Below are 13,878 nucleotides of genomic sequence, written 5' to 3'. Positions count from 1 at the left end.
GAAGCACTACTATCAATCCCTGCTGCAATGATCAGTGAGACCAACAAGGTGAAATACATAACAGCAACCATGATCTTTGAGAGGTGTTGCTGTAAGTTCAACATAAGTCAAGGGATTGAAGGCCAAGATCAAGGCAGCACAGAAATACGTTAACCTGCTTTCAGAATGCAGAACAGCATTGGAGACTGCCAAGCAAAGACTCACAGCCCAGCCTACCCGGCCCAAGAGGTACACCAGAAAAGTTCAAGCCAGGAGAATAAAGCAGACGTTTTCTACTGAGCCATCCAAAGTGTACTTTCAGTGGCAGGGTAATACCATGGGAGCAGACTCACCAAGGCTGGAGACTGAACAATACTGGAAATGCCTATGGCTTGTAAGAGCAGATCAGAGAATCTTTCCTGAGCAATATCCAGTAATCATCACAATGGCAGACATCCAAAAGAGGGTCTCAAGTATGAAGAGCTGGACAGCACTAGGTCCTGACATGATCCACGCCTACTGGCTGAAGTATCTATCTTTACTCTATGAGCCCCTGGCAGGACAAATGAACCAGCTAATAAAGGATGGAACCCATACTGAATGCTTAATTAAAGGCCGAACAGTCCTGATCCTGAAGGACCCCCAGAAGGGAGTTCCATCCACATGAGTGGAGCCCAGAAAGGAATTAGTAGTCACACCAGAGGAGCAAAGCACCAGCTAATTGTAGATAACGTAGTCACTCGAGACTGCAAGAACAGACATACCAATCTGTGTGTTGCCTAGATTGACTACAAGAAAGCCTAGGACTCAGTGCCTCACAAAAGGATCTGGGAATGCTTGGAACTATCCTCTTAAGACCCAAGCTCCAATTTGGCATGATTATAATTTTTCAGTTATTAAGTTGAATTTGCCTTTGGTTGGCTCATACAGTGTTCAGTCATGTGTTTATTATTGAGGTCATAGTAGGTTGTGGAGTTGTACTTGAGTGCTTCTGATGTTTCGGCCAACCTAAATACATTTTATGAGGGTGGTCTAATGTACCAACCTCTGCTCTTTCAGGCTCTGGAAAAGGAACTGTGATTTGGACTGGCAGCAAAAAGCAGCCTGGGAATTTACTGTCAAGTAGCCCAAATATGACACATCAAATTGAGCTGTCACAGCAATTTAAATGATCAATTAATCATTAAATTAAAAAAAAGAATCTACTAAGCTGTGTTTGTGTTAGGCTAATATTTAAAATTATTAAGCTCTTTTTCTTAGTTTTTAACATTTGTATAAGAAAAAAATGTAAAGCTTGATTAATGATCACCTGACACCTAATTTAACTGCTTAGTTTACATTATTATCAGAAATATTTAAAATATTACAAACTTTCAACAGAATGTCCACAGGATTGGGATGCTGCAGAGAAGAAGCCTAAAACTACCTTGCAATGATTATACACAGCGTAGATTTACCAGGAGCTTTTGACACCTAAAGACCTTAGATAACTGTACAAATAAATGTCATAAAATGAAACAGCTCAAACCAGGAACAGCAGTTTGACCCATGTGATAACTGGCACATGAACACATCACAGTACAGTTCCAGTACAATACAAGCAAAGTAATATCTCAAATTTACTAACACAAATTATGTCAATTTAATGGTATGTTTCATTTGAAAATGATTCATGTTAAATACCTCTAATCTGATACTATGAGTCTAATCACTTCTCCTGCCACACCAGGACTGTACCATTTATTCACTGCAGCCCTAATGTAATTCTTAACCTTGAATTTTAAATGGTGCATAATTGTTTGTAATAACATTGTCGAAAGAGGACCTAGGGAGGGCTTCCAAGTCTCAAGCTAGCACTTAGACCTAAAGTGGAACATAATGAGATGTGTTTAGAAAGAATCTAATCAGCCAGTGAACAGTAACAAAGAAATCTCCTCAAGCCACTGTTCATATTGTCTGCATATATTCAACTACAAGCCACTGAAGCTCCCTCACATACACGGATTTTACTGATAATAGGAAGTCAGTTCCAACTTGCTTCTTTGCATCTTCCTGCTGCAGGGAGACATGAATGTTTCTGTCATTGTAGTCTGACCTGATGAGTGTAAAGTAACATGCAAGTCAGACAGACAGGAGCTTCTGAGATTCATTTTGTCCCAAATACATTAGTAATGTTAAAAGAAATGTCACAGTATGGTTTCTGAATATAACACATTATTGCATAAATTACCTAGTAATACCATTACTAAACTGATGAGATAATGTTATATTACTTTCCGACTATGAAAAGCATTATTATATGTAACACACTTTGGTAACTACCTACCCCAACACTTTGTACATCCAAGATTAGGTTTTCCTGATGTGACTTAATGTGACCAAACTTGTAAATGGTTTGATCAATAACAAATGTTAATAAAATCTATGGTCATTACCAAGATAGAAACTTTGCGGCTGCAGCAGTGTTAAGAGAAACATAATTGAAATGTTGTTTCCAAGCTGCTTAATGTCAGCACACCTCAATCAGCTGAAACATCAGTAACATACCGCCACTTTACATGCTTATGCAGACAGCCTTAGTTCAACCATCAGAGGCTTATGCTCCTGCAGCACTTGTTAATGTTACTTATTAACTACCTCAGGTCTGCACCATTGCAGCCCGGCTCCTGGATAAGAGCTAATGTTACTGCTTTAAGCACAAATGCTTTTAGATTGTCAGGACAAGAAAGGAGGAAAACTGGTCTCACTTTTACACTGTGAAAAAGCTAAATACAGCTGATATGTATTAGTCTGTGAGTACTGGTAACAGCATGCACAAACCGACAAGAATGTTCATGTTAGCAAGGTAACATCTGAGCAGGGTCAGATAGATACCTTGTAAACTTCACCACAATGCTTACTGATAAATTACAAAAAAATGTCCTAGTGACATATTAAAATTTAAAATTAAGACTTCAAAACATGACCAACAGTGTCAACTAGTCAGGGGTTGTACACCCCAGTCACTGTTGTCAGTGAGTTACTGTATAAGGTTCAAAAGTGCAAATATTATTTGCCTTCCAATACATGAGGTGGGCAGGGCAGGATAGACAGCTTGCCGTCTGACATTTCTAACAGTGTATTGTGATTGCAAGCAGTAAAGCTATGTGTAGATACTGTATAAACAGTGTTATAGATCCCAATGTTTATAGTGCATGGTTTTACCTAGGATCATTCAGAAAAGGAGACCACTCATTTGGATCTCATGTCATGAGGAGATATTTTAATCACTACTCAAAAACAAGGGAGCAAGGGGTATAAAATAAGAATTGAAATTAGGCCCAAATATGACTAGAGCAAAATGTTGTATGGATGGGATGAGCTTGAGTGGATAAGATGATTTGACATAGAACAAGGTCATTAAGTTAGATAAAGAGGTAGACCAAAGGCAGACCATGACACATTATCTCCCTGGCACATATTGTAAACAGACCTTCACCTTCACAATTGTAAATATGACACCGGTTATATAAGATACTGGTATGTTATTTTGTATTGAAAATAAATCATATTGCATGTGAGGACTTAAAACATTTGCACATAGTTGTTTTGGTAAATTGATGAAATGCAGCAATAGGCTTTTTTGTTTAACTTGGTGTCATAACTTTGTATAATGTAATGTGACATCAGTGCTGCACTTTTGTGTCAATTACTTGGTTGTACCATAGTACTGTATGTATACAAATATTTATCTACCAGGACAGTTAAGCCGTCAGTAGTAAGACCCCAGATGTTTAGTAAATGTTGAAAGGGGCTCCAGCTGTGGGATTCTTGACCTGCAGTGCCTCCCTGGTCATTAACACCTCCACATTTATGTCTTACCTGCTGTTCCCTCCTCCTACGTCCCCTCCTATCTGTTCTCAGTTATGTCACCTCCCTAATAGCTCGAAGATACTGTAGCTATAAAAAAATTATCACAGCTCAGGAATTTCACTTCTCTTCAGGGACTCTTTATTGGTGTTGCTTTTTGACATTGAGGAGTGGCATTTGTTTAATGGTAAGACTGAAACTTTTTGTTATTGCATTTTATTTTGAATGTTTAAGTGCTGGTATTGCTTCTCTCCCTGTATATTAAACTGAACCTATTTATTTGTTTGTTTGTTTGTTGGTTGGTTGGTGGGTTTCAGTCACACGTCAGGTCAATGTTTCAGAATCAGACCAGATTTGCTCCAAGTGACCTTAAATATTGGTTGAGCCAGCTGAGGTTTGGCATTGGAAACAAGAAAGAATGGGATAGGATGTTGGATGAAACCTTTCTGCTCCACAGCAAACTGTAAGAAACTCATATCACATACTGTAGCACTTCCTGCTTCTTGCAATGTGAAAATTAATGGTACAGGTGTAAAGCCTAATATTTATCTAGTCGTGATGGCAGTAGCAGAGTAAGCTATTGGTTTTGGCTTGACTCCATAAATTCAGCACATTAACATTTTAATAGGTTTTCGTTGTTATGTAGCAGTGCACTGCTGTCTTGTTATCATTTGCTGTGTAATTATGTAATGAAGCTAATGAAGCTATCCTGCCATAACAAATCATTCACTGTAACACTATAATGATTTCTATTGCAAAATACAGTTCAAACATGTTTAGTCTTCTTTGTCTGTAATTTCATTGTATCAGTCAGTCACTTTTATTCACCGATCCTCTGTCTCTTTCTATCACGTGACTCTGCTTTGCAGGTAGTCTAGTCCTGGCAGAGGGAGGCATGGGTTTGGGAATGTGAACTGTTGTCAGAAATAAAGTTCACCAGAACTTGCTTAACTCAAAGTTCTGAAGTAAATTGGGCTAAATCAGTACAGTACAGTAACCTACATACAATCAGATTTCACTATGCCATGTTCATAGTAATTAACAATTAGCCTACAAGCTTGCTGCGAGTAACATGATGGGGAACAGGAGATTGCAGGCAGAGCTGATCTTACTATTATTCTGAGAATTTTACTTGTTCAACATGCAATGATAAATTAATTACTTGCCAGTTAATTAGTTACCAGTCCACTTACAGCGACATACAATCATAAACTCAATTTAGGGAAGCCTCACCTCACCTTGGCTCCCTCTGTCTTTCGTCCTGTCCACTCTGTGCATCAGGAGCAGCTCAGCTCAGCCCATAGTCACAGAGAGGGGAGCATGAAAACCACAACTCTTTTTTCAGTCATTTCACTCACTGCTCTGTTATGCCAGTAAAATCCATCCAGTTAAGAACATCAAAAAATGTTCAGTCACATATGCAATTGAAGTGGTGCCTGTTTAAGCTGCAGATATGACAGCAGAATTTTTTGTAATGAATCGGCCACTGTGAACTCAGGCATCGAACAATGCTGATTAATTAACAGTGTCAAAGATCAAAATGGAACACTACATTTGCCCAATACTATAAGCCCACCTATGAGGTACCCCAAAGATCAATTTTAACAACCATTACTTTAAAATCTGTATGCTGTATTTTATTCAGGTGGCTGTGGTATCTATTTCTATAGCTATGCGGAAGATACACAGCTGTATCTCCTGTAGGTTACTGCCTTGGACTGAGAAATCTATTAGTAATGCTAATAATAAACTATTAGTAAACAGGCTCAACAAAAAACAGGCTAAAAATGTATCTGCTAAGCCTGGCTTATATGTATATATGTATATTACAGTATGTTTGTTATGATTGTTATACTTTTCTTAAACTTTTTATGATTTGTACTAATATTTTTCAACAAATCTTAAAGCCCACCTCTTATATTTGATTTTGGATGAAAATATTTTGTGGCTTAAAGATAATTTTTATTTTGGTTTACTGTGAGCAGGTTTTATCTGTCACTAGCTTTTATCCGTGTTCAACTTTTTGCGTATTTTGTGTTCATTCATCTGTAAACCACTTTGAATTACATGAACCTCTATGAAAGATCCTCTACAAATAGTTTTATGAATATATTTGTTGTGTCACTGATTGAGAAGCCTGTTTGTTTCATTTTGTGTTTTTCTTCTGTCCTTCAGCATAAATGACATTCCTCTCTTCTACGAGGCTAAAAAGAACAGGGTTGGTTGTATCAAGAAACTGCTCGACTGTGCATCCACTAATATCTTTGAGAGAGGTGACGCTAAGCTGCAAATTTAAACATTTCAGTTTTTTCTGTGTATTATAGTATTAAATGTGTAGTTGTAATTTTCTGATTTAGGTGCTCTCGGGGAGACTGCACTTCATATTGCTGTGATGAATAATAACCTGGAGGCAGCTATGGTGTTGATGGACGGAGCACCTGAACTCATCAATGAGCCAATGACTTCTGAACTTTTCCAAGGTTGACATAACTGTATTTGAACTCAGAATCAAGGACAGAGGAATAATCATGTAATCACACAGTTAAAATATCCTGCACATGGGCGTGTACACGCCTAAAGTTATGATCAGCAACAAAGAAAAATAAAGAATTTGAGAGACATATGGAGATAAGAAACATGGATTAAGGGGGGTCTTTCCGTATTACTTTATTTAATCATCCTTATTTTTTAAACTTTGAATATGGTTGTACTCGCACTAAAAGAATCATGCCACAAAATCCCAAATAGATGAAAACTCCACATTTGATCCCCGTCTGCTTTGGTTAAACCATGCCACTAGCCTTTATGATCTTGACTATATGACTATATGACTGCAATATTCTGATTGTTTAACTTGGCTACTTGGCATAAGGCCATTCTGTATATTACTACTTAGGCTTTTGATACTTAAAGTACATTGTGTCACCAGTGCTTGTAAAAGTTGTAGTGCAAGAGTTTAATCTTTAATTCGGTGTTATTCAGTGTTTTTATAGTGTGTTATTGCTAATTTTAGTAAGTAAATAATTTTAATATTTCATTCCCTGCTGATTCCCAGGATAACCCGTTTCACTCATAAGCAAATAAGTATGAGCTAAGTACGAAAAGTTGCAGTGATGTTATGTGCACTGACCTGACTCCTTTGTCTCAGGTGTTACTCCTCTCCACATCGCTGTGGTCAATCAGAACGTCGGTTTAGTCCAACGTCTCATTAAACGTGGTGGTGATGTGGCTGCACCTCGAGTCACTGGCAAGTACTTAGGGAAAAAAAAGGGGGGACTCATTTACTTTGGTGAGTAAGCATGAACCTAAAATGTACATGGAAGCTGTAGCTCAGGTGGTAAACTAACTACAAACGTGGGGTCTTGAAAACATGCGTTTGTTCAACAGGGGAGCACATCCTGTCCTTTGCTGCAAGTGCAGGGAATGAAGAAATTATCTCCATGATAATTGAGGCAGGGGCCAGCACCAGACTCCAGGATTACCAAGGTATAAAATGCTATCTCGTGTAGAAGTGGCTGTCTCCTGACTAAACATTTGTTGAGTACCTTTTCACTTAAAACAGTAGTAGTTGGTGATGAATAAATAAGGAACAATCTTAATTTCAGATTTTTTAAATCACATGATGTTGCACTTACAACACACTCAATGGAAGGTCTTTTAGACCTACTGTACCTTTATAGAAACTGTTTGTAAAATGCAAAGAAAGCTAATGAAATAATTTGCAAGATTTTTTCTTGACAGTATACACTGGCAGTAGAACACTTTATCAAAGGTTGAGTCTCAGAAATATGATCTTCAAAAAAGCTGTTTTTTTTTTTATATCTATCAAATACTAATCATTTATGACTGGATCATTATTGAGATGGAAACCACTGTGCTGTTAAATACAGCTCTTGTTTATACCAGCAGCAGCAAACCATGGGCTGGGTATACAAAGCAGATGAGTCTGGAGATCGAGTTCAGAATAAAACAATTGTCAGGGCTTTTACTGGATCACTCCAAGCACATTATGTGTGTCTGAAGCCATTCTCTAATAGATTTACAGCATTGTCCTGCTGCATCACTCAGCTTCTTCTGATAGTCAGCTTGTGGGCAGACACCCTGACATTATCCTGTCGGAGATCCTGATAAAATTTGGAATTAATTTTCTTTTTTCATTTCCACCATGGAAAGTGGTCCAGGTCCAAAGGCAGTAGCCTACAATCACGATGCTCCCTCCACCGTACTTCACTGTTAGGATGATGTTGGTACGTGTTGGTACACCAAATGTAGTGTGTTCTTCTGTCCACAAGACATATTATCCAAGTAGTGTTGTGAGTGTCAATGTGTTATTTGGCAAACTTCAGGCATGCTGCAGTATATTTTAGAAGTGTAAAGGCTTATTCCATGGTGTGTCCCACAACGGATTCAATGTATCATGAACAGAGATGTTAACCTACTCCAATGAATAATATAAGTTTTCTTCTTTACCTCATTGTGCATTTTGCTTTATGCATAAGGAGTGATCTTGGCTGGATGTCTTCTTCTAAGGAGAGTAGCCAAAGTACCAAATCCCCTCCAATTATAGACAATAGAACTAATTGTGGACTGATGAATATCTAAAGTCTTTGAGATTACTCTATAACCCAGCAACATGCAATTCAACAACTCTTTGGTTCTTTGGTGTCCTGAGATCTCTCTTTGGCAAGACATGGCTCACATAGGCTGATACTGCTTGTGAATGGCACACTGTCACTGTTTGAGTGTTTTTATAAGTCAGGGTAGCTCTAAACCACATCTCATTTGTCTTTTTATTTATTAGACCCCAAGTTTGCTAACACCTGACTCAATTTGAAATGTAATAACATCAGAAGCTTAGTGTTGTCATTACTTCTTCCACCATCACTTTTAATGTTTAATGGGTGTGTTCAATAAAGACATGAAAAACCATGTTTTTTGTGATTAGAAATGGTTGGAAATATTTTTGGTTTAGATGTACATTTTTTTAGCAATTCATGCAGAAAACCAGCAAATTGTAAACAGTCCCATTAGTTTGTCTTGGGAAGATATATGGGTGTTTAGCTTGAAGAACATGCTCGAATGCATGCATCGAATTAATTTAAAATCACCATCACATAACTAAAGTTAATAGCGGCATCAAGTTAGCTTAACATGTTCAAAATAAATAAATAACATTTTAATTATCCTTAAAAAAATCGCAACATCTTAACCATCTATTTCTGGCAATCACCACCTAATGATAAGCAGAATGTTAAACTGTGTCTGTGCCAAAACTGTGTGCTTTTACAGATATTTAAATTTGATATAAAAGATGGACAAGCGAAAGCTGAGAGAATGCATCTGTCCCCCATTTTGTTTTGTACCGATCACTGAAACGTGATTAGAAATACAATAGACACTCATTATAAAAAAAGATTTACTATATATATATAAACCTATACTGTGATGTTTGTCTTATTACTAAAACAAAGTTTGAAAAAGGGGCAAAGACGATAAAGCAGACAGGGAGACACATCAGACAGCCAGTAGAAAACATATGTCAGAGAAAAAGAGGGAGAGTGGCATGGGCTCAGTAGGTAGATCTGTGATTTGAAGTGTTCTTTAGAAAAACAATGAACCCCAATTTGTGCCCACTGGTTCAGGCAAGCACCTTGCATGTCAGCCGAAGTCATTGGTGTGTGTGAGTGTGTGAGTGGGTAATAGAGAAGGAAAATTGTCAAAATAATTTAATAAAAGCACAAATAAAACCACCCATTTACCATTTACAGGTAAATATAAGCCTAAAAAATACAAGAGAAAGATAACATCAATTAACGATTTGGATTACCAATGCATGTCAGGCCAATATTCGAGACATTTAGTCAACCTGGATACTCCTGACAGAAAAGTAATCTTTCATGTGCCTTGAATATAATAATTAAGAAATCTGAGAATTCTTCTGTATCTAGTTTATTAGGGAACTAGTTATGAAATCCTATGTTAGATTTTCATTAATTAACAAGGACCTTAATTACTCAAGATCATGTGTCAATTCACTTGAAAGGTACGTTAAAAAGTAATTAATTATGAAATAAATAGTTATACATTAATTATGTAAAAAAAGACTAAATTGATTTTTGCAGAAATGCATTAATAACAATTAAGTACTGATTCATAATAAAGTATCCCCCTATTTGTTCTTTAGAAACACATCAGCATCTACTATATAGTCCTTAATTCAGAGTTAATCAGTACTTCTTATTAAATTTTTCATATTTTTCGAGTCACTCCTGTGTCTTTTGTCAGTAACTACTCGCGTTTATTGTAAAGTATTATTCTTTTTTTCTTATACTCTCTGTAGGCAACACAGAGCTTCACATTTTGGCTCTGCAGCCCAATAAGATGATAGCGTGCCAGGCCATTGACCTGATTATGGCACGCGATGCAGAGACGTACCGATCAGTGCCACTCGACATGGTGCCCAACTTCCGAGGCCTTACACCTCTTAAACTGGCTGCCAAAAAGGGAAACAATGTGGTGAGTAAAGCATAAAGGAACTGAAAGGTAGAATCAGGTGTTCACTATTTCTGTCCTCACTGTAGTGATTTGCTTTGTCTTTTTAAGGTATTTCAGCACCTGGTTAATAAAAGACGTGTTTTTCAGTGGAGACTGGGTCCTTTGACCTCTCACTTGTATGACCTGACAGAGATCGATTCGTGGGCTGACAACATGTCGGTGCTGGAACTTACAGTGGGCAGCCCGAGAAGAGAGGTACAATGCAAATCACTGTATTTAGTGGCAGAGGTGGATCCACATGCGAGTGAGGGTAACTTAATACTTAGACAACACTGAAAGCCAAGTTTGTTTTGTTTTTAGACGAGGAGGATACTCGAGCTGACCCCTGTGAGGCAGCTTGTCAGTCTAAAGTGGAACCTGTATGGAAAACATTATTTCAGGTAAAATGTGATGCCAAAGTGTCAAGTCAAATATCTGAGTTGCACACATGTCCAGCCCTGTGTTACAGTGTTTTTTTCTCTCCTTTTGTCACGTCAGGCTGCTGCTGTTGCTTTATCTGTTGTACATTGGGAACTTCACACTCTGTTGTCTATTTCGCCCTCTGAAGGACATTCCAGAGAATTACACACAGTCAGACATGGACAAAACCATCCGCATCCAGAAAAGACTCAATGTGTGTTGGAGTAATGGTATAAATATGATATTTCAGTGTAATTACATAATTCTATAATGTTATAATACATAAGGGACCATAAAAGATATCAAAAGGGTAGAATGATACTAAATATTCAAGTTGTTGTACTGGTGATTTATTTCATTTTTTCTACTTTTTACTTTGCTATGTTTATCTGATAGGTATAGACACTAGTAACGTGATTAAAATTTACAAGTTTTAAAAGTTTGTTAATTATGATATATGCCAAATAACTGGATCACTACTGTTACAGATTAAAAGCATATAGAGCATTTCAAATAAATGTATTCTCTGCAATGTTTCAACATGAAATCTTTGCTTTTTATTTTTATTTTTCCTTTCATATCTCAGGAGAATTATGTTACAAGCAAGGACCGCCTGCGGCTGGTCGGTGAAATCATCAGTTGTTCTGGGAGCTTTTGCCATCCTGTTGCTGGAGGTAAATTTAATAAACTTCTTAATTCTGTATGCAGCAGTACAGGAATTTTCACATGCACATCCTGCCGTATGTTTCTTTGCAAAAGATCCCTGACATGTTGAGAGTGGGAGCTAAGCGCTATTTTGGCCAGACAGCACTAGGAGGTCCCTTTCATATCATCCTTTAAGTCTAAACGCTTCCAAGCAGTAAAATGAAGCCTACTGTTTCAGATACCTTCTGACCTTTCTGTTTTTCTTTTGACCAGTATCAGCTACGCATGCTTGGTGGTGTTGCTGTGTGTATTCAGAGTCTGCGAGGTACAGGGAGAGGCTGTGGTGATGGCTGTGTGTTTGGTTCTCGGCTGGTGTAATGTAATGTTCTTCGCCCGAGGTTTCGAAATGCTCGGCCCTTATGTCATCATGATACAGAAGGTAAGAAACAGCTCAGCCTTGACTTTAGCACAGTGAGAAATGCTACAGGAACTGTAGAAATAATGGTTTATTCATTCGCACCGGTGCTGAAATGTTTTTCAAGCAGATGAATTTATGTATGCTTACTGAAGTTCATTTATTTGAACAACCATGTCTCTTATTTTCCCCTAGATTTTATTTGGAGACCTTGCAAGGTTTATGTGGCTGATTGTCATTGTTCTCATTGCTTTCTCCACCTGTAAGTATATTCTGGGCTGAACAAGAAAAAACCTTCAACTCACACAAAGCTTCTAAATCTATGTAAGAAATATTTGTTTTCAGCTATTTAGATCTTGACCTTTTCCTTTTCCTCAGCCCTGTGGATTGTGTATATGACGCAGGAACCTGGATCCCTCCCTGCATATACCTCTTTTCCCATCACTCTCTTTTCTGAGTTTGAGCTCACTGTTGGCCTCATAGATCTGCCTGTGGATCAGACCATCTTTACACCCCCAATCGTTCACGTGATGCACACTGCCTTCTCTGTGGTCTCCTACATCCTTCTACTTAATCTACTGATAGCCATGATGAGTGACACACAGTGGAGGGTGGCCCAAGAGAGACATGAGCTTTGGAAAACTTAGGTAACACATACATATCGACTTACAAATAATGCATCTAAAGATAGAAATATAAAAGCACAGAAGCACCTTGTACTTGTTATGTCATAATAAGAGCTTTAAGTTGTCATGCAGGTGGTGGCCACAACTTTAATGCTGGAGAGGAGGCTCCCACGCTGGATGTGGCCTCGACTCGGGGTATGTGGGCTAGACTGTGGCTTAAAGGAGCGCTGGTATCTAAGGTAAGAGAGTACTGCAGTGTCAGAATCATAATCATTGTCTTAAAATGAAATAATAAGCACTTTATAGCAGCAAATGAATAAAGTTGAGACTATAGCTGAAATTAAGTGAGATAAGTAATTAAGTAGTAATAAGTAATAAGTCTTTTTTATACTTAAAAATACTCACATTTTTTCACTCATAGTACCTTTTAATGCAGCGCAGCCACACTCATGTTGCACTGTGAATCACAACTCTCACTCTCTAAAACTGTGTTATTATCATAACCCTCACCATTGACCAGATTTAAATGAGAAGATCAATGTCACTCATGCTTATAGAGTCAACATGTAAGATAAAGTTTGAAAATAGTGTGAAACAGCTTGCCTTGCCCTACCCAGAGGTTATGGCATTGGTATTGGGCTAATACTTTATTCTACCAATAAAATTTTATATTCATAATTGAGATTTAGAGGTATTGGTCCTAATGTTAAGCTACAGTAACAGCTGCTGGGAGTCTCTTGTTTGTGTTTATTGCAAGGACATGAGAGTAGTATCAACCTTCACATCTAACTTTTTGCAATAAATCTAATGCATTTATTTTTTTTGCCTTAGTGTTAAAAAAAATAGAATTGTTTGAAGTGTCACATTTGCAGGGTTGAGGACAGAAACGACCCAATGTTGCACAAGATAAGACAACATATCAAGGAAAAGGAGGACTATGAGAAGACTGACAAAAGGAAGGCATCAACCTCCAAAATCCGATCTAAAAATGGCCAATTTAACAACAATGAGAATTTGTTACGATGGCAAATGATTCACCACAGTGATTTGGGTTTTGAGATGGAGCAGCAACGGCTGGATCAGGATGAGGACGTCAGATATGTCTAGAGTCTGTCTTTGAGACTAAAGTGTATTTTCTAACACCTTCCATCAAATAAGTTGATGAGTTTCAATGAAGAACATTGCAAAAAACTAAGGATTTAACTGTTTCAGTTTATATAGTCAACCGTTGAATTATTGCTGTTGTGTTACAGGACAGAAAATAATTTTTTCTTATCCTTAGCAATATATACAGTATATAGCGATTATAGCAGTGTCAATAGTTGGATGGATAAAAAAATGTAGCAGAATCATATACTGAGCTAAAATAAAGAGTAATATAGACATCGAGTGTATGAAGTTGCATGAAAT

General features: G+C 37.6%; 1 pseudogene; it reads left to right on the top strand.

Annotated features, from left to right (window-relative positions):
- The first annotated feature begins 3,939 nt into the window (after positions 1-3,939).
- LOC137130877 (transient receptor potential cation channel subfamily V member 5-like) lies at positions 3,940-13,761 on the top strand (annotated as a pseudogene).
- The last annotated feature ends 117 nt before the right edge of the window (positions 13,762-13,878 follow it).

This window comes from Channa argus, chromosome 7 (genome assembly GCF_033026475.1).
Source record: "Channa argus isolate prfri chromosome 7, Channa argus male v1.0, whole genome shotgun sequence".
NCBI lineage: Eukaryota > Metazoa > Chordata > Actinopteri > Anabantiformes > Channidae > Channa > Channa argus.
The sequence above is the reverse complement of the archived record's forward strand: the minus strand, read 5'-3'. Positions and strand labels throughout refer to the sequence as shown.